The sequence below is a fragment of the Pseudophryne corroboree genome, chromosome 3, assembly GCF_028390025.1.
Source record: "Pseudophryne corroboree isolate aPseCor3 chromosome 3, aPseCor3.hap2, whole genome shotgun sequence".
Lineage (NCBI taxonomy): Eukaryota > Metazoa > Chordata > Amphibia > Anura > Myobatrachidae > Pseudophryne > Pseudophryne corroboree.
In genome coordinates, this window is record NC_086446.1 from 214918925 (window position 1) to 214941841 (window position 22917).

The 22917-nt window shown below is 41.7% G+C and overlaps 1 long non-coding RNA gene across 1 annotated transcript in view; it reads right to left on the reverse strand.

Annotated features, from left to right (window-relative positions):
* LOC135057609 (uncharacterized) overlaps positions 1–20749 on the reverse strand; it is a 41823-nt gene extending 21074 nt beyond the window's left edge. Inside the window, exon 1 of the long non-coding RNA XR_010244240.1 lies at positions 20411–20749. This is a non-coding gene — a long non-coding RNA (uncharacterized LOC135057609). The remainder of the gene's footprint in view (positions 1–20410) is intronic.
* Between the last annotated feature and the right edge of the window lie 2168 nt (positions 20750–22917).

A 22917-nucleotide genomic window follows, 5' to 3' on the forward strand; every position in this document is an offset into this window, starting at 1 on the left:
GCTATCTGTGGGCCTGATTCAGATTTACAAGCAAAGCAAAAAAGCAAAGCCATTTTGCATTGCAGGTGCAGATACAACATGTGCAGCGAGATTTAGAATTGGGTTGTTTGTTCAAACTGAAATTTAAATTGCAGTGTAAAAATCAAGTTGTCTAACATATGTGGGCTACATGTAAAAGCAGTCAGTATTTACCCTGCACAGTAAAAAATATAAATGTATTTGCTCTCCTAACATGGCAACATGGTTTGTTCCAGACACAAAGCTACAGTACATGCTTTTTTTTTTTTCTTTGCTTTACAAATCTGAATCGCCCCTCTGTGCTTTCTCTTCATTCTTGTGGAGTGTATGTATGCATTTTTCTTACTCCAACTATAAACTTGTCAATTGGCTATTGATCCCATTTGACAGAGTGTATCCACCTAAATGCACTTTACCATGTATGAGTTTTTCCTGCTTACGTTTGAGGTGCATACTATATGCCTTAGCCCATTAGTGTCCCACTAATGTTTATAAAGGGAAATGCAAATGATTATAAAGAATGGTATTCAATAACAGTGCTTGTCTCATTGCAACTGACATACAGTATTATATTGTGCGTCTGTTTACACATTTTTTTAAATTGCGTTATTATGTTTAGGTTAATAAATTGTGAATGAGGAAATTGAGAGTTACTCAGGGTACTTTTTATTGTGCTATCAAAACCATCATTTGCATACATCTGTAGACTTTGCGCACAGTCTCCTATACATTTGGCAGTGAGTTATTAACGCTCCAAGAGATAAACACCATACATTTCTTTCTTTCTTTCTTTCTTTCTTTCTTTCTTTCTTTCTTTTTCTTCTGGGGAGATGCAGATTTCAATAAGATGTTTGTTTATATATATCATCTGGTTGCAATCTATAGTCCTGATTCAGAGTTGTACGCCAATGCCTCCAGAGATGCAAATGTGTCTACAGCAGATGTGTGAAAGTACGTGAATGTCAAAGACGCAAGGATTTGTACTGAGATGCCCACTTGCAGATCTAAGCAACTGCTTACAATGACATCACAGATCCTTTAATAATCAGCCTTCTAAGTAACACTCTGGTCACACAGAATGACCGCTTATGCCAAGACATTGGAGATATTTTTATTGTTGGCTGGATCACAGACACAAAGGAAAATGATCATGACACACTTCATCACTGCCAGCATCAGCAAGTGTGTATGCACATTCCTATGCTGGCTCCCCCTGCCAGATCACATCACTGCCAATGTCGCTGGGTACACACATCTAGTGTGTACCCAGCTTTAAATGCATGCACAGATTACCGATAGTCACTCAACTGCGAAAACATCAGCATAGCATAGAACTATGAATCAGGCTGTATGTTCTTTATTAAAGAGGTCAAGAATGATTCAAATTTTTAAGTTAAATATAATGCTTTAGATGACTTTCACCCAATTTCAGGTGACCTGTATGACTGGATATTTGCAAATTAACATTCTCACTTGTTTCAAAAGTATTGAGACTGCATTCTTTGTGGTTAATTTCTTCAAAGTCTTCATACTGAAAAGCTCATCAGTATTATGCTTTCTGTATTGTGCTGTTTCTCATGAGGATGATCACTCCGCTGAATTGTGGTCAATTGTATGCTCATTGTAATATAATGCATCTCCTGGAATGATCAATGCAGTTTATCTTGGTCACTAGAATGTTCAATGAGATGCTGAAAGGCAAAATTCTGAGCTGGAAGCAAATCAAAAGATTAAGTAACTGTGCATCTTAGTAAAACCATGCTGCACTGTAGGTGGGGTAGATTTAAAAGGTACAGAGAGATATATATATATATATGAAAGGGTGTGCAACTGAAATCTAAATTTGTGGGCTGCATACAAAAACAGCCAGTATTTATGCTCCATGTAGAAAAACTGTATCTGTTCCTATTGCATTGCAACTAGAGATGAGCAGGTTCGGATCTCTGAGACCTAAACCCCCCGAACGTCACGATCCGAGCTGGGAAATGAATCTGGCTAGGGACATCCCGCCAAACCCGGATCTCAGAAAGAGGCAAAATGTCATTATCCCAATGTTGGATTCTTGCAAGTTTTGGATTATATATAAGGAGCCACATGTCACCTCCATTTTCACTCCAGAATTGGAGAGTTAGGGAGACAGTCCTCTGTCTGTGGGTGATGACATACAGGGGTGCTGCTGTTCTGTGTTGTCCTGTTCTGGGGGTGTCCTGTGCTGGTGTACTGTGCTATTAGGGGTGCTGCTGTTCTGTGCTTTTCTGCAGTGGTGTGCTGTGCTGTTAAAGGGGCTGCTGTTCTGTGCAGTTAGGGGTGCTGCTGTCCTGTGCTGTATAGGGTTGCTGTTCTGGGGTAATGTACAGGTGCACAGTTCTGTGTGCTGTAAAAATACAGGGGTGTTGTAAAAATAAATTAACACTGGCCCTGTCCTGTTTGGTGTAAAAATACAGGAGTGCCGTTAAAATAAAGTAACACTGGCCCTGTCCTGTATGCTGTAAAAATACAGGGGTGTTGTAAAAATAAATTAACACTGGCCCTGTCCTGTTTGCTGTAAAAATACAGGAGTGCCGTTAAAATAAAGTAACACTGGCCCTGTCCTGTATGCTGTAAAAATACAGGGGTGTTGTAAAAATATAGGAACACTGACCCTGTCCTGTATGCTGTAAAAATACAGGGGTGCTGTGTCCCTGTCCTGTATGCTGTAAAAATACAGATGTGTTGTAAAAATACAGGTGTATTGTGAAAATATAGGGGTGCTATGTCCCTATCCTGTATGCTGCAAAAATACAGGGGTGTTGTAAAAATAAAGGGACACTGGCCCTGCCATGCATGCTTTAAAAATACAGGGGTGTTGTAAAAATACAGGGATGCTGTGAACATACAGGGGTGATGTGTCCCTGTCCTGTATGCTGTAAAAATAGAGGGGTGTTGTAAAAATAAAGGGGTGCTGTTAAAATAAAGCAACACTGGCCCTGTCCTGTATGCTGTAAAAATACAGGAGTGTTGTAAAAATAGAGGAACACTGGTCCTGTCTTGTATGCTGTATAAATACAGGGGTGTTGAAAAAATACAGGGGTGCTGTGTCCCTGTCCTGTTTGCTGTAAAAATACAGGGAGCTGTGACAATACAGGGGTGCTACATCCCTGTCCTGTATGTTGTAAAAATAAAAGAACCCTGGCCCTGTCCTGTGTGCTGTAAAAATATGGGGGTGTTGTAAAAATACAGGCATGCTATTAAAATAAAGGAACACTGGACCTGTTCTGTATGCTGTAAAAATACAGGGGGGTTTAAAAATAAAGAAACACTGGCCTTGTCCTGTATGCTGTAAAAATACAGGGGTGTAGTAAAAACACAGGGGTGCTTTGACAATACAGAGGTGCTGAGTCATTTTCCTGTATGCTATAAAAATACAAGGGAGGGTTAAAAATAAAGGATCACTGGCCATGTCCTGTATGCTGTTAAAATACGGGGGTGTTGTAAAAATTCTGGGGTGCTGTGAAAATTCAGGGGTGCTGTGTCGCTTTCCTGTATGTTGTAAAAACACAGGGGTGTTGTAAAAACACAGGGGTGCTTTCAAAATACAGGGTTGCTGTATCCCTGTCCTGTATGCTGTAAAAATACAAGGGGGTTTAAAAATAAAGGAACACTGGCCCTGTATTTTATGCTGTAAAAATACAGGGGTGTTGCAAAAATACAGGGGTGCTCTGTACCTGTCCTGTAGTCTGTAAAAATAGAGGGTGTTGTAAAGATACAGGAATACAGGACCCATCCTGTATGCTGTAAAAATACAGGGGTGTTGTAAAAGTACAGGGGTGTTGTGTCCCTGTCCTGTATGCTGTAAAAATACAGGGGGAGTATAAAATAAAGGAACACTGGCATGTCCTGTATGCTGTAAAAATACAGGGGTGCTGTTAAAATAAAGGAACACTGGCCCTGTCTTATATGCTGTAAAAACACAGGGGTGTTGTAAAAATACAGGGGAGCTTTGGAAATACAGGGGTGTTGTGAAAATACAGGGGTGCTGTGTCACTGTCCTGTATGCTGTAAAAATACAGGGGTGTTGTAAAAATAAAGGAACACTGGCCCTGTCCTGTATGATGTAAAATTATGGCGGTTTTGTAAAACTACAGGGGTGCTGTGAAATTACAGGGGTGCTGTGGCCCTTTCCTATATGCTGTAAAAAATACAGGGATGCTGTAAATATGTAGGGGCACTGTTCTGTTTGCTGGAAAAATAAATAGGCACTGTTCTGTGTGCTGTAATAATAAATGGACGCTGTCCTGTAAAATGGAGAACAAAAATTTGGAGAAAAAATGGTAAAGTATCAGGAACCACTTCCAGTTAGTACTAATGCTGAAGCTGCTGCTGCCACCAGTCATGACATTGATGATGCAGTTCCATCAACGTCGTCTGCTAAGGCTGATACCCAATGTCATAGAGGGGATGTAAAATCCAAGAAGCAAAAATGAATAACTTTAAAAAAAAGGAATTAACTGATGAGAAATTTAAAATTGGCACTATGCCACTCACGACATAAAGTGTCAAGGAAAGACTAAGGCCTTTGCCTATGTTCATCACTGGTGGTTCAGCTTCTCATGAGGATGGAAGCCCTCCTCCCTCTCAAAAAATAAAAAACAAAGCTTGTTAAAGCACAGGAGAAAACAGCTGTCCATTCAGAGATATAACATATCCCCTTGGAGAGTCCAAGTGTGTCTGCATTGTGATGTCTATGCTGACCTTCCCAAGACTGTGTAGGAAGAGGAGGCTCCTACCACCATTTGCACGCTCTCTGCAAGTGCTTGGAGGAGCACTGCCAGTCCAGTTTCTGATATTGAGATTAAGGATGTCACTGTAGCAGTACACCAGGATGAGGAGGATGTTGGTGGAGCTTGCGCTGAGGAGAAAGTTGACAATAAGGATTCTGATAGTGATGTGGTTTGTTTGAAATTTGAATAAGGCACCAGTGGAGACACTTGTTTTCCATGGAATGAAAAAGCCCATTGTCATGCCTGGGCAAAATACAAAAAAATCTATCTCTTTGGTGTGGAATTATTTCTCTGTGAGGATGAGGATGAGGATGTAAACACTGAAGGGGGGGAGGAATCGTAGGATGAGGATGACATCTTGCATCTGTAGAGCCAGTTTGTGCAAGGAGAGATTAATTGCTTCTTTTTTGTTGGGGGCCAAATGTTATTTTCCTTTATTTTGTAAATGTTTTCTCCTTAATAATTGTACAATGTAAGGGCTGCGTAGGGTTATCGCAAGAACTTGGGGTATTGGAAGAACAGAGTTTCAGTGATCTTGCATTGCATCAGCTTTCCATTGCACTGCAGTACTAGATGGGCCAGGAGCTCCTGTGAGGCACAAACAGTTACTGAATAAGGGCCGAGTATGGAGTCTCATGGTGGTTACCAGCCAGGAAGATGTCTGGCTTGCCAGACTGAGGCATGCTGGTGGCACAGAGGTTAGCATTGCTTTCTCCCACATTCTTATTTGTAATATGAAATGAGTTTGGACTAGAGCGGTAAGCTCCACTAGGGCCAGGGCTCAATATAAAAAAAATCACTGCAGAGTCTTGCTTAGTACTGTACCAAACCCACCTGAACTTAACTTGCCCAATCCAGGGCTGCTGTGGGGGCTCACGAATGGCTATTAAAACATCTAAGGGGCTGATTTATTTAAAAATAAAATATGAATAAAATAAACAAGACACATAGGTATGCTCACATGATTGTAACTAGGAGCTGTGAAAAACAAAAATAAGGCATATGCCACAAAATATGTAAATAAAAATTCAGTTAAAAAATGGAAAAAAAGAAACCCAGAATATTTTCACAAAATAAGTCTCCAGACTCCGTGGAGGGGAAAATATCCAATCTTGATCTTGTGGTTTACACCAGATTATTTGCATCCCAGCATTATATCTGAGATTATAGTAATCCCTGAAAATAGAGAAGGGGGTACAAATTCTGATAGTTGGCTTTGGCTCTAGTTTTTCAGTTTGTCCAGTAATGTGGTAATGATATATTTGCTTGGATAAAGTCCTTTCTCTTCCACACCAAGATAGGAGTGGAGGTAAAAAGCCTGTGTGTGTTGTTCTGGATTGCATGTCCCTCTCTAATTTTTAATCACTTTCTTGACACTGTCCTCTTCCTCTTGCCTCTTCTCATAATGTGAAAAGTCATCAAATATGGAGGTGGTATGTTTGTAGCTAACTATGATTCAGAGAACTTGGTGAGCTTTTTCCAGGGGGACTACCTGTCGCTGAAATGATGGGTTGATTAAACTGTGCATGTGCTGTTTAAAAAACATAAGGGTGGGTTGGAGGGCCCAAGGACAATTCCATCTTGCACCTCTTTATTTTCTTTGCATTATGCGCTCTTTGGGCCCCTAGTTTTTAAAAACTGGCATCCTGTCTTCCACTGCAGTGCCACTCCTATGGGCCAGGTGTTTGTGCCACCCACTTGTGTCACTTAGCTTAGTCATCCAGATACCTTGGTGCAAACTTTTGGCCTAAAAACAATATTGTGAGGTGTGAGGTGTTCAGAATAGACTGGAAGTGAGTGGAAATGAATGTGATTGAGGTTAATTATACTGTAGGAACAAAAGAAAAAATCTGTAATTTTAGCTGGTTTTATGTTTTGGTTTTTTTTTTAAATCCAGATCCAAAACCAAAACCAGAAGGGGTGGTTTTGGCACAACCAGTCGAGATACAAAACAGGAACGGAGATCCAGATCCAAAAGCAAAATACAAAACCGGAAGTGTTCGGTGAACATCTGTTATTGCAACATTGGGGGTCATTCCGAGTTGTTCGCCCTGTATTTTTTTCTCGCAACTGAGCGATTAGTCGCTAATGCGCATGCGCAATGTCCGCAGTGCGACTGCGCCAAGTAAATTTGCTATGCAGTTAGGAATTTTACTCACGGCATTACGAGGTGTTTTCTTTGTTCTGGTGATCGTAATGTGATTGACAGGAAGTGGGTGTTTCTGGGCGGAAACAGGCCGTTTTATGGGTGTGTGCGAAAAAACGCTACCGTTTCTGGGAAAAACGCGGGAGTGGTTGGAGAAATGGAGGAGTGTCTGGGCGAACGCTGGGTGTGTTTGTGACGTCAAACCAGGAACGACAAGCACTGAACTGATCGCAGATGCCGAGTAAGTCTGGAGCTACTCAGAAACTGCTAAGAGGTGTGTGGTCGCAATTTAGAGAATCTTTCGTTCGCAATTTTAAGAAGCTAAGATTCACTCCCAGTAGACGGCGGCTTAGCGTGTGTAAAGCTGCTAAAAGCAGCTTGCATGCGAACAACTCGGAATTACCCCCATTGTTTGTTTCTGGTTCAAAGTTACTTTTTCTGTTTTAATTCCAATTCAGAATAAGCCCCCGAGTTGCATGGTGGTCACTGGGATACTCTATGTACTGTGTGGTGACAAATTAGATGTTTTCTTGATTCTATGATGGTCATCAGGATGCTTTCTGTATTCTATTGTAGTTAGGACTAACATTAGCTCTCTACATTTGTGTAGGCCCTCCCTACAGTTGATTTGGTCCCTCTTACATGAGACCTCTAGCAGAATGTTTTTTTTCCTGGGATACTTTAAATTTAAATCCACCCCTAAGTGTACTTTGTAGTACAAAAATACTTTATGCTCAAATATTAACCAGTATACTGTCATGGTTGCATGGGAAGCAACCACTAGATTGGGTTTTTACTGACATTGTGCTCTCCTCTTTCATTCTTCTGGCAGTTATGTAGTGTTATTTGACTTCTGACATTACATGCATATATTATACCAAATAATGTGATGCATGTGGCATTTTAGAACATTTGTGCCAAGTATTAAAGTTAAAGTGAAAGTGAGATGTAAGCAGTATCCTACCAATCTCTGCAGACCATGTGCTGTTGATCATTGCCCATTGAGACCTGCACCACTGTGCCCCGCATGATGTGTGGATGCCAAAATGAGGGAGGGTTCAATGGCCATTAGGGAGTTAATTCCACAGTTGGATTTATTGCCACTAAGGGTGGAGTGGTGGGATGCATTGAAATTGATGAAAAGGTCAATGGGGGGTTATTGCGTGAGTCAATAAGGACTGAAGAACATTAGTGGGTAAAGGGTTTTGCTGCTGGTGGATCTGTAACCAGTTGTCAGCGTCCGGAGTCTTACCGGTACGCTGGGGCCGCGGGGCTGGCTTCCTTGGCGTTGTGCGGGCAGCGGTGGAGGTGGGCTGCTGCGCCGGATCTGTGGGCAGCAGTAGCGGAGGTGAGGGGGTCCGCTCGTGGCAGCGGGACGCAGCTACAGCGGGTCGCTCTTGCTGAACCGTTGCTTGGAGACCAGGGGCAGTGAGCAATGTGGCTTTGCAAAAAGGTCTGCATTACTGGGCGCCGCCATGTTGGAGACCAAGTTTTAAACATAGTTCCTGTTTCCGGTTTCTTCCAGCCAATCCAGGGGAAGCTCTCCCTATAAAAGGGGGCTGGTTTAGGACAGGAATGCCAGTGCTTCAAGTTACAACCCTGTTGTAGGTGCTTTAGCCTGTGCTCCCAGGATTCCTGCTGTATCTTGGTTCCTCCTGATCCTGCTTGGTCGGTTCTCTGTTGCTGCTGCAGCCCTGCCGTTTCTAGCCTGCTACTGCCTGTGGAAGCGCTCCTGGAAAACCCGGTCCAGTAAGACTCTTTGGGCACAGTCGGCCCCGGGTCTTCTGCCTCGTCTTTCAAGCCACACTCTACAGATCTCCTTCACCAGCCACGCCTTTGTACCACTGACCACAGCCTGCAGATTATTATCTTCAAGCCTCGTTTACCACAGTCCACAGTCCTTGTCTCCAGCCACGTTTTCAACTACCATCCACAGTTCCACAGTTCATCATCTACAGTCTCGTCTTTCAAATCACAGTCCGCAGTTCTTTACCTCCAGCCACGTCTTTAACCATTGTGCTTCAGCCCTGTACATAATAAATACTTTCCATTGACTCTCAAACCCCACCTACGTCTTTCATTGCTCCGTGTCCCATGTGAAGGAACTATATCCAGCCCCCTCATCTGGTTCATTCATAGCCTGCTACCTCCTCGGGCAAATCTCAGCTGCGGGATCCTCAAACCCTGCCAGACGTGACACCAGTAGGGGGTCGGTGGTAGGTGGTAATGCTACAATGGATACATATGGACACTGGGAGTAATGTTACAATGGGAACCTATGGACACATAGGTAGTGGAAAATGCTTATAGGAGCATCAAGACAACAGTGGTTGCCATGCTACAGACCAGATAGTTAAATCAAACTAAGTGTGATCCTAATTAAGTCACCTGTGCCCAAGAATGGATATCCTTAAAACATTGACTGTAATAGCAAAAACTGGGAAACTGTTGTAAAGGAAATTTTTCAGGGAGGTGGTCAACTGCTACAGGAAAAGTTACAGATGTGTCCTTTCTCATCTTTAACATGATTTATTCACACATGCAAACAGATCGCAGCGCAGCAGTGACTGCTCGCACCCAGTCGCAACTAGTGTAACAACCCGGAGATGTGACAAATTACCTTTTCCTCAGTGAGGGTCAGAGGGATAAGTAGATACAGTGCATCTGGAAAATATTCACAGCACTTCAATTTTTCCACATTTTGTTATGTTACACCCTTTTTCCAAAATAGAATAAATTGAGTTTTTTCCTCAATATTCTACACACAATACCCTATAATGACAACATGAACGAAGTTTTTTTGAGATTTTTGCAAATTTATTAAAAAATAAAAAAAACTAAGAAATCACACGTACATAAGTATTCACAGCCTTTTCCATTGATTCCAAAATTGAGCTCAGGTGCATCCTGTTTCCACTGATCATCCTTCAGATGTTCCTACAGCTTAATTGGAGTCCACCTGCCTTAAATTTAGTTGATTGGACATGATTTGGAAAGGCACACACCTGTTTATATAAAGGTCCAAAACTTGACAGTGCATGTCTGAGCACAAACCAAGCATGAAGTCAAAGGAATTGTCTGTAGACCTCTGAGACAGGATTGTCTCAAGGCACAAATCTGGGTAAGGGTACAGAAAGATATCTGCTGCTTTGAAAGTCCCAATGAGCACAGTGTCCACCATCATCCATAAATGGAAGAAGTTCAGAACCACCAGGACTCTTCTTAGAGCTGGACAGCCATCTAAACTGAGCAATCGGGGTAGAAGGGCACTAGTCAGGAAGATGACCAAATACCCGATGGTCACTCTGTCAGAGCTACAGCATTCTTCTGTGGAGAGAGAAACTTCTAAAAGGACAACCATCTCTGCAGCAATCTCCCAATCAGGCCTGTATGGTAGAGTGGCCAGACGGAAGCTACTCCTTAGTAAAAAGCACATGGCAGCCCACCTGGAGTTTGCCAAAATGCGCCTGAAGGACTCTCAGACCATGAGAAACAAAATTCTCTGGTCTGATGAGACAAAGATTGAACTCTTTGGCGTGAATGCCAGGTGTCATGTTTGGAGGAAACCAGGCACTGCTCATCACCAGGCCAATACCATCCCTACAGTGAAGCATGGTGGTGGCAGCATCATACTGTGGGGATGTTTTTCAGTGGCAGAAACTGGGAGACTAGTCAAGATAGAGGGAAAGATGAATGCAGCAATGTACAGAGACATCCTGGAAGAAAACCTGCTCCAGAGCACTCTTGACCTCAGACTGGAGTGATGGTTCATCTTTCAGCAGGACAACGACCATAAGCACACAGCCAGTATATCAAAGGCGTGGCTTCAGGACACCTCTGTGAATGTCCTTGAGTGGCCCAGCCAGAGTTCAGACTTGAATCCGATTGAACATCTCTGAAGATGGCTGTGCACAGACGCTTCCCATCCAACCTGATGGAGCTTCAGAGGTGCTGCAAATAGGAATGGGCAAAACTGCCCAAAGATAGGTGCGCCAAGCTTGTGGCATCATACTCAAAAAGACTTGAAGCTATAATTGCTACCAAAGGTGCATCAACAAAGTATTGAGCAAAGGCTGTGAATACTTATGTTCATGTGATTTCTTAGTTTTTTTAATTTTAATAAAATTTGTAAAAATCTCAAAAAAACTTTTTTCACGTTGTCATTATGGGGAATTCTGTGTAGAATTTTGAAGAAAAAATTAATTTATTTCATTTTGGAATAAGGCTGTAACATAACAAAATGTGGAAAAAGTGAAGCGCTGTGAATACTTTTCAAATGCACTGTATGTTCAATTCGGAAAAGTCACACAAAGTTTTGAAAGAAGACTCAATTTATTGGTTGAAAAGATTATTACCACACTCTGAGTGTACTCTGAAGAAAAGACTAATTACAACTACCTTTGTTAAACTTGTCATTTAAGCTTTATGCTAGTATAAACACAATGTTGAACATACTGTATAATTAACCATAAAATACACAGGTTGCAATGACATCAGTTCATACAATAAATTCCCTTTCTACCTTTACCAGGGTATGCATGCAAACCGCTTTAAGTTGGTAATGTAAGGGGTCCGTTAGAGCACGTGCTTGGCTGAATGAGTAGCAGTGAGAGCTCTCTTATTGTTTGTTGCTTGGATTAAGTAGCAAATAAAGATTAACTGTTCCTGAAGGGTATCCCTTGGTGATGCAGTCTATTCTATGAATTAGCGCTGCTCCTGGTAAAACTAACTTGCTCCAATAAATCAAACCGCTCTTCCTGGCTGACTAATTACAGGGTTTATAGTCAATAAAGGTTTCAGATTCTCACTTACTGTATCGAATCTGTAGTCCCATTTACACAGGCTTTACAGTTGATTCTTTGTAGCTTTGTGTCTGTAACTACTCCAAGTAGATGTTAACCTTTGGTAACAGTGCAGAGAAGGGCTGCCGCTTTCCTACTTTGTATTCGTCTATGTAATACAATTTACTCTGCCAGCCCAGTTCTAAACAGTCTGCTGTGCTGGGGAGAGTATAAATCAGTTCTACCAACTCTATCTCTACAGCTGATTTGATGGAGCTGCAGATGTCTCTAAGAAGAGGTTAGAAAGGGAATTCCTGCTGCATGTAGTGGCTACATTGCTTGAAGATGCCTGTAGACTAGGGCTACTATTGTGGTACAGCACAATGGTGTCAGACTGTGCAGGGTGCTGTTATTACCAACCTCTTCCTGTTATGCTGTCTGCGTAGTTCATTCTCCGGCAGTGGTGCAAGTAGAAAAAATGTTTTATAGGTACTGTGTGCATGCACGTCAAAAAAGGAGTGTGGCCAAATGCCACATGGGGCGTGGCCAATGAAAATGGGGGCATGATACACATATGAAGAGAGGGGCAGATACACATATGACCCCAATAGTGCCAGATACACGTTGCCCCACTGTGCCAGATACACAAATGCCCCCAGAGTGCCAGATATACATTTCCTCACAGTGCCAGATACACAAATGCCCCAGAGTGCCAGATATACATTGCCTCACGGTGCCATATACACAAATGCCACCAGAGTACCAGATATACATTGCCCCAGTTCCAGATACAGAAATGCCCCCAGTGCCAGGTTCACATGTCCCCCCAGTGCCAGATATGCCCCCAGTGCCAGATACACATGTACCTGCAGTGCCAGAAATGCCCCCAGTGCAGATACACATGTTCCCCCAGTGCCAGATATGCCCCCAGTGCCAGATATACATTGCCTCACAGTGCTGGATACACAAATGCCCCCACTGTGTCAGATATATATTGCCCCCAAGTTCCAGATACAGAAATGCACCCACAGTGACAGATATGCCCCCAGTGCCAGATACAGAAATTCCCGCAGTGCCAGATACACAAGTCCCTACAGTGCCAGATATGGCCACAGTGCCAGATGCACATCCCCCCAGTGCCAGATACACATGTCCTCCAGTGCCAGATATGCCCCCAGTGCCAGATACACATGTCACCGCAGTGCCAGATATGCCCCCAGAGCCAGATACACGTCCCCCCAGTGCCAGATATGCCCTCCGTTTCATATATGCCCCCAGTGCCAGATACACATGTACCCCCAATGCCAGATATGCCCCCAGTGCCAGGTATACATGCCCCCCCTTCCCCTGCTGCTCACCGCTGCTGCTGCTGTCCTGTGTGTGTGTGAGGGGAGGAGAGCGCAGCATGCGCCTCTCCTGTCCCTCATTCTCCAGCAACGGTGCGGGTGTCTTCCTTCAATTCAGCGCTGATCCATGAGCCAATCAAAACTCATGATCCGGCAGCCTGGGCTGCAGGTCCGCGAGTCTGATTGGCTCATGGGCAGACACTGAGGGGCAGGAAAGGCGAACCTTGTGCTCTCCTTCCCTCACAGCAGCGGCGGTTAGCAGCGGAGGGAGGGAGGGAGCGGCGGCCTGTCGGCGGTGGTTACGGCGTACCTACAGCTAAATTCTCAAGTGTACACCGTACCCACCTGTACCTGCCCACTTGCACTGCTGTGTCTCCAGGGAAGTTGCTGCTTCTGATGCTGCTTACAGAAATGGTCCCAGAACCTTCTTCTCACATGTAGTATTTCTCACATGTAGTAGTTTTGTAACTGATCATCCACTGCCACCAATGAATGATGCATAAATAGTATGGCCAGCAATAGGCACCACTGTCATAAGAGGCACAGTCTGCATTTACACATTAAATAAATATATATTTTATGGCAATGATCAAAGTATGCCACAACAATACACAGGGACTAATGATTCCCCTAGTGGGGTGCCATACTAGTCATGGGTTGTGCATGCTCAATGCGTTACCATTGAAGTGGGTGCATACGCACACAGTTGCAGGCACGCTATTCATGGCAAGTGAGTTGCGTTTGCCACAAATAACTGCAAAGATGAGCTAGGACTTATCTGTATGTCAATAGTAGTGATGGGAAAAAATTACTTTGGGGGTAGGGGGTATTAGTACAGGAGTCTGGTAGACATGCCCAAATAGTGTTCAACTTAATACGTTTTTAAATACTTATTCTTTTTTGGTCAAAATTATTCATCAGTTAAGTGGTTAAATGTTAGATTTTTCCAAAATGCATGAAAGATACTCTTTAAAACAACAATTTATTTATTTATTCCAATGCTGACTTAGTGTTTTTTTTCTAAAGATAATGTCAAATTACAGTATATAGAATTTCAGAAGCTTAATTTTCTTCATCCAGTTAGCTACTGAAGCATTCAAACTTTGCAAAGACTATTTTATTTGTATAATTGAAGCTTTTCGCAAACAATGGAACAAAATAATAGAATATTTATATATTTAAAAAATGTGTTCAGTTGAAAAAAGTCAGTCTTGCAAACCAGGGTTTTAATGTTATCAAACCTTTTTGCTTTTTCTTATTTAGTGATTACTAGAAATGATTTAACACTGCAATTGTTATAACTAAGCTATGACTAAACTTGCAATAGAATATTTAGTAAGGAAAAATCTTATTACATGCACACACTGTAATTGGTCCCTACCATTCACTATGGTTTATCTGGGATATCTGGTCATGAAAGCTATTTTAAAATATTCTAAATACAGTAGGTCTCCAAGACTAAAGTGCTAAACTGGCACATAATCTTTGGAATTTAAGGAGAACTATTTTAAAGAGTAACTCTAGGAAGGCAGCACATTTTAGAGCTAAACACATCAACTACCAAATTAACAGGATAATTGAGGACTTTATGGCTTGGACACCTTACATGTAAATATAAAAATATCTTATCTATTGCATTTAGGGGCCTATTTATAAAATAATATTTGTGGAATATTCCCCAGAAACATAAGACTTCAGAGGGTTCAAGCAAATATTAAGGATCCCCAGGATTCAACATGGGGGCAACACAGCAGATATGATATCTACAACAGTATGTTTCTTACATCTGAAGTAGACCTCCTGTGTGGGCTGCTAGGCTGTCAGATTTACCAATCTTTGTAATTCTTAGCATTCTGGAGTTTTGCCCTGGTATCTAACAAATCTTAAGATGGCATTAGCCTCTGTAGCCTATGAGCTACATAAGACAGAAATTACTGTTATAGGGTTCTGTAGGAACCCTCTCTGGCAATGGCAGATGCACATGCATGGTCAGCAGACTGTGCATGCTCAGAATGGTGTTGTGGTAGTAAAGGAGACTTGAAATTATCCCATTAGGGATCTTTAGATTTATTGCCTATGGGCAATATATGTAAAGATATATTGGTGCATTGTGCTGTGTGTACAGGTGGTCAGCCGACTGCCTGTACACTAGCTGCACAAGCCGGTGGTGATTAACAGCGTTACTGGGCAGAACCATATAAATGCCCACCCAGTTTGTGATGTCAGTCACGATGAATGCACAACACACTGCCTGATCCGCCAAAAGATACTGTATATCTGCAGATCAATTGATCTGCAGATATACCTATAACTGTGTTCCCAGCATTTATTTGCCTTTGCATGCAGCTGTGGACCACTTTATTATATAAATAAAGTGTAATAATAATAACAACAACAACAACAACAACAACAAAAAACAACAGCAGCATATTTCATTTTAGAGGAGGAAAGACAAGCACTCTGCATCACAGGGTTTCAGGCTTTTCTCCATGGGAAACAAATATACAGCAGATTAAAAAAAAAGTTTAGGAAGGCCCTGTTATGTTTTAGCTTTTCTTGAGAAGTTAAGGGACCCTGTAGATTTAATTATGTAAAAGATACTACAGTATACAGTATGAATAAATTAATCTTTAATAAGTTTATCTTTAATTGATTTTAATAAAAATGTACTACACAGTATATGTTATTCTACACTTAATGGCTTGCTGAAGGTCAGTTTGCTGCAACAGTGTTAAAAATAGTTTTTTAATGATTCGCAGGTTGATTTCATAATCAGCATTTCCTATTAAAGGTGAACAAATCTAATCACGACCACCTCTAATAAATTGTTTGCAATTTTGAAATGGAGAATCTACAGTTTAGTTATCCGATTTTGCAGTTACCAAGAATATTTTCACTAGGTCCAAATTAGTTTTTAACCACTGAACTGATGATTTTTTTTTTCAAAAAACCTCCCCGAAATTGTTTTTTTTTTGTAATGTGTGAATTAGGTGAAGAACTTGTATTTCAACTTATCCAAAATTATTTATATATATTTTTTCCTTTATATTTATTAAAAATCAGTTTGTCTTAATTTCAGAACAGCGGATCAGCACTGTCAGAACATTGGGAACATTGTGACCATTGTTACTTCCATTTTTCCAGCAGCTCAACCACCAGTTTCACACTGGGGGATCCGGGGTCGAGGTTAATTTACATTTCTAGAGCGGCTCCTATAGTCTGCAGCTGCTGGGTGGGAGGTCCTGCTGTGTCATTTTCACTTGAATTCACTATAGACAAGGGCCCATCCAAGTGAACAGCAAGAACATACCTCCCAACATGACCCTCTCCAGGAGGGACAGAATGTTCTGCTTCTGAACTTTCCTTTTAATTTATGATCACCCTCACCTGTGCTGAAACACCTTTCTTATCCGTTAACCTGTTCAGCACAGGTGATGGCAATCATAAATTCAGAGAAAAGTCCAGAAGCAGAGCATTGTGTCCCTCCTGGAGAAGGTCATGTTGAGAGGTATGGCTAGAAGCAGAGAGATAACTTATGCTATCACTCTGCTTTCCAAAGAATCCCCAATACAGTAACCCATAGGTAGGGTGACCATATTATCCCTTTTACCTGGAAATGCTCATGGATTACACAGGTTCTGTGGCTGGCTGACTTCAAGCCTACATTTCAGCTGGTTTTTATCAGCCACAGAACCTGTGTTATCCATGAGCGTCCCAGGTAAAAGGGATAATCTGGTCACCATACCACAGGCTACTCTAGGCCAATGCCATCTTCAGATGCATTATGTACCAGTGAAAGAGTTTGGAATTGCTTCCTATTCTGGAGCTTTATAAATCTGACTGAATAGCAGCCCCATAGAAACCTATGGGAGCTGCTTTGTGGTTGGAAATGTTATGATTTTGGTAAGAATTGGTGATGTCTGCTGTGGCCAATGCATGTTAAATCCAGGAGAACCCTAATACTTTGCAGTATATATGGGGATATGGCCATCATCTTTAAGGATCATATACAATAAATGAAAAAACATTTGTGGCATATCTCCATAAATATTGTGGAGGTTACCAGCAAAGTATTTTGCTGTATATGACACTTAAGGAGGATGGGGATATATGAAAGTGACATTTCTTAAAACTGAATATTAAAATGAATTTCGGGATACAGATGTGTCCACTGACATCTAGCCACCTTACATGTTACACAGCCCTTCTAGTCATGCCACACCATGGTGTGACTCGATAGCACCAATCATTTATACGTGTTACTTTTTCCATTAAAATAGGTCTTATTCATAAAGCGATGCAAATAGGAAAGTGCTTATGTTGATTAAAATTATATACTGAATGCCTATATTCTGTGTGCGATATTGTTGTGTATGCATACGAAATGGTACATTACACTGTTTTCCTAAAAAACAGCAGAAGCTGCTTGTGCATCCTATTTGCTTAGCGATACAAATAAGGAGCATTTTTCTGCAAAAAAAGATGTCCGACGATAACAGAGTTGCACGGGACCTGGTAGCTCACTCACATCAGGCATCTCCTGTTCCATTACATACTGAGACAAGATGTATGAGGACATAACTCATACTTGCCTACCTGACCCTCTCAATGAGGGAGAAAATGCTCTGTTCCTGGACTTTCCTGGTAATGTATGATTGCCATCACCTGGGGTGAAACACCTTTCTTAACAATTAACTAGCTCACCACAGGTGATGGCAATCATACATTACCAGGAAAGTCCAGGAACAGAGCATTTTCTCCCTCATGGAGAGGGTCAGGTAGGCAAGTATGACATAACTGCAGATGTATCAAAGTTTTTGGTGAGGAAGATGTTCATAGCAAACAACCAGCTTCTGCCTATCTTTTTCTAGAATATATTTGATGAATAATAGAAGCTGATATGGACAACTAGTACACTTCTCCACTGTATAGGGGCTTGATACATCTCCCCCTATGTTTACGAATAAAGCAATCCCCTAGTCGCATTTTTCAGAACAACAGATTGCAAACCGCAATGCCACTTTTGTTATTTTAGAGCTAAACAAACAATGCAGAAAATCAAGAATCTGTTCTCACTGGTGCATACATTAATAGTGTGATACCTATAGAATAGGTACTTTAATTGTGTTTGATCAGTAAATGCTTCTACAAAGTAGCCTCTCAAACATATTTATTTGTACATAAACCTGTGTTAACTACAACTTTAAATACAGCATACACAGTGTATTCATTTGTAGCACTGATGTGTCAGTCAACCTCAATAAGCCAATCAGGCTACACATAGGACAGCACAGAATGTTAGCCAAACTTGGATGTTTAGGAAAGATTAGATTGTGCATGATAACTATTTGCAAGAATTTTTTTTTTTTTATATGAACTGCAAACTAAACCCCAAATGGTTTGTTTAAAATATCCTCACATTATTATACCTCCCAAAAGACCATTTCCAGAAAAAGAACTCTTCTGGACTTCCCTCTTAATTTATGATTGTCGACACCTGTTTTATACAGGTTAATTGATAAGACAGCTGCTTCAACACTGATGATGGCAAGCATAAATTAAGAGGGAAGTCCAGGAGCAGAGCATTCTGTCCCTCCTGGGAAATGTCATGTTGGGAGGTATGCATTATGGGGGAGGTTCAAATAAATGCAGTTTCATTGGACCCATAAGCAATGTCTGGCTGCACATCTGAGACCAATGCAAGTACAACTGTGTATGTACCAGAGAAAGTGATCACTGCACCATGCACACATACTCAGACAGAGAATATAAGTGTGAATGGATTGATTAATCCAGTGACAGGGCTCTCTTCCAGTGAAACTGACATTTCTATGTGGTCACTGGGTAGTAAGATCACAATGAATTGATTCATCTTGTGGGATGTAAGCCAAATTTCATGCTCATTTGCAGCATGTGGAGGTAGATAGGACACCTGCTTCATGTTGTAAATGGTCATGGTGCAAGGCCTGATACTAATGAATACTAAAATTAATGATACTAATAAATGTGGCCGCAGCTGTAGATGGAGAAAAAGTGGGTGGGCCGGCCTTCTGGTTACTCTGCATATTATGGATGGATATTTGCAACAGCAAAAGGTACAGAAATAAGCAGACTGCCACATCCATACGGAAAAGCGGCTGCAGAGATTTTCCTGTTGGATAACCCATTTTGTATGAGCTCACAATGGTTAGCTAACTGAATCTCCTCCTTGATGTGTTTTCACTCATTAGCAAACAGACGTATGTGTCTATATTATATCACTGTAGAGAAACAAAGATGGGGGATACAAGCACATTAAATTAAGTCAGGTGGAATGTCCTCTACCTCTTTTATAAAGAAGTAATATGAGCACCTGAACAATTTCGAAGTACTACAGGAACACTGCAAATTTCTCCTGGCAATTCTGTTAGACGCACTGTTTCAACTACTCCTTGTCTAAATGTGCAGTTCAGAATTCTCTCTGTCTGGCTTAATGGCATACTTTGTATAGTGAGCTTTCTGCAGATATCCACAGATCAGCAGGATGACTCCATATCCTATTATAATCTGCCAGGTAGAAATAGATAAATCTATTAGCCTGCTTTCTGCTTGTTTCATCATTCTGACAGCTTCCCATGAGCATGAATTCATCAGCTCATTCAGAACAGCCAGCCCTGCATCTTCTGACAGCTAAATCTCTATGACAGAACTTCAGGTTAATAGATCTTTAATCTCTATTTAATTACTCATTAATAACCCAGCTCCTGATTCAGTTTTTAATTAATTGGTAGTTGTTTACTGGGAGAGTAAATTCATATCAAAAGTTACAACTGTGATTTTTTATATAGCAAGTTTATCACAATGATTAGAAATGGTGACTTGATTCAGATACAGTAGTTCAGCAGAATTCTCTTAATAAACCCTATACCATACAACAGACACAGACAGCTGATTGAATGGTATGGATCAACAAGTATCACATGACTATTTTCTTTTAATTGCATATTAAGCAGCTTCTGATAACTTATTCTTCTACAGTATATCGCTCTATAATATAATATACTGTAATTGTCTGTGTATGCTACAATATAGGCTGTGCCTTGTAATGTAAGCTCTGAATTTTCTTAATCACCACCATCTTCTGTGCACAATTGGTACTGCACGTTTTAGTCCTACAGTGACTAGCAATCTACTGAAGTAAAACAGATCTGTGGGTTTTGTTCTATGTCAGAAATTGCTCATACACACACACACACACACACACACACACACACACTCTGATGTTTTATTTTATTCAGTACTTTAATATTTCCAAAACCCTGCTTCTATAATTGTCATATCTCATTTATAGTGTCAGGCGTTCAGTGGCATCTCACTTACCAGTGTACTGGTGTGCAGGCCTACAGAGGTCACGGCCCCAGTCTGTGGCTGCATGAATGTTTTGTCTGCGGGCATGGTGCCCATTGTCCTTGTGTACCCCTGAAGTCCATCTAGTGTGTATCCACCATCTGTTCAGCATGGGCGCCGCCATGACACTTGCGGTCAGCTGACCTGCAAACACCCAATCCTGCACTGTGTCTGCACACATGATTCCAGCATCCAATGCCTGCTGACCAAGGGGTATAAATCCAGAACATCAGCTCAGTCTCGTTGCCTTGAACAACGCATCACATCCAGTGTACAGTGTCTCCTTGCTCCAGTCTTCTGTCTCCAGTGATTTCTTGCTCCAGTGTCTCCATGGAACTACAGGCTCCAGCCATCCACAGTGGCAAATGCAGGATTTCCATGGGGGAGTTTCCAGAACTGGGTGGAGCCAAGCACGGGGGTGGGGACTGAGGTGACCCAGTATATGCTGGGTCCATAAAACTAGTGTGTCTGTGTGTGTATATACATATACACACACACACATACATATCTACACATATATATACTGTATATACACACACACACATATATATATATATATATATATACATATAGCATGTTAAAAAAGTACATATAAACACTGTATATATACATACATACAGTATACTGAGATATATATACACATGTATATATATCATGTGTGTGTTTATATGTGTGTATATACATGTGTATATATGTATGCACATGGATATATATGTACTATAATCAAAATAAAGTAAACTTTTATTAAGCACTTACAAGTACCACCAGGAAGACAGCAGGCTGCAGAGGACACTAGACAACCATTAATAATACTCGGCTCGCAAAATGCTGCAAAAAAAATAATATTTTTTTTTTGGTGGAGGGGGGGTTTCTGGGTGCTCGGAAAGCCCCCCTGTGTGTGCCAGTGATCAGCTCTGCTACAACTCCTTCTACCTCTGCATGCAGTAAGAAATTCTCTCCAGGTGCTACTTACCATTCTCACCTGTGTGTTGTTTATCTGCATTCAGCACTGTGCTATTCCATCTGGCACTTAAAACAAACAGCTTGCAATTTACAAACTGTCTCCTGCTTTTGCCTTGCTTGGCTTTGTGGACTTGTGCATATATACAGACTGTGTGAATCTACTGCTGTTGGTTTCCAGACCAATTACCAGAGTTACTATTGCCTGTGCACACTGTCATCAGTTGCATTATCATCATCTGCATATTTGATCCTGTTATCATCGACTTCCAAGTCTACCATTGATGTTTGCCATCGGTTTCCAGGCCGGTCATCACTGTTATTCATTTAACTTGTTTACAGATTATCACCTGTGATTGTTGTTACACCTCTATTAGCTTCCTTGCTCAAACCATCGGTATTGTTATTGTGCTACAGTGACTGTCATACATGTGTGTGCTAAATAAATGCACATGCGCAGGAATCTTCTACAGACTCCTTGTTTCCTCCACTGCACCACCACTGACCCACTATTGCCCCCTCTCCAGGAACAGACACAATTACAGACCTGGTATATATATATTACTTTCTTGTCAACTTGCATAATATATATATATACACTGCTCAAAAAAATAAAGGGAACACTAAAATAACACATCCTAGATCTGAATGAATGAAATATTCTTATTAAATACTTTGTTCTTTACATAGTTGAATGTGCTGACAACAAAATCACACAAAAATTATCAATGGAAATCAAATTTATTAACCCATGGAGGTCTGGATTTGGAGTCAACCTCAAAATTAAAGTGGAAAAACACACTACAGGCTGATCCAACTTTGATGTAATGTCCTTAAAACAAGTCAAAATGAGGCTCAGTAGTGTGTGTGGCCTCCACGTGCCTGTATGATCTCCCTACAACCCACACAAGTGGCTCAGGTAGTGCAGCTCATCCAGGATGGCACATCAATGCGAGCTGTGGCAAGAAGGTTTGCTGTGTCTGTCAGCGTAGTGTCCAGAGAATGGAGGCGCTACCAGGAGACAGGCCAGTACATCAGGAGACGTGGAGGAGGCTGTAGGAGGGCAACAACCCAGCAGCAGGACCGCTACCTCCGCCTTTGTGCAAGGAGGAACAGGAGGAGCACTGCCAGAGCCCTGCAAAATGACCTCCAGCAAGCCACAAATGTGCATGTGTCTACTCAAACGATCAGAAACAGACTCCATGAGGGTGGAATGAGGGCCCGACGTCCACAGGTGGGGGTTGTGCTTACAGCCCAACACCGTGCAAGACGTTTGGCATTTGCCAGAGAACACCAGGATTGGCAAATTCGCCACTGGCACCCTGTGCTCTTCATAGATGAAAGCAGGTTCTCACTGAGCACATGTGACAGACGTGACAGAGTCTGGAGACGCCAAGGAGAATGTTCTGCTGCCTGCAACATCCTCCAGCATGACCGGTTTGGCAGTGGGTCAGTAATGGTGTGGGGAGGCATTTCTTTGGGGGGCCGCACAGCCCTCCATGTGCTCGCCAGAGGTAGCC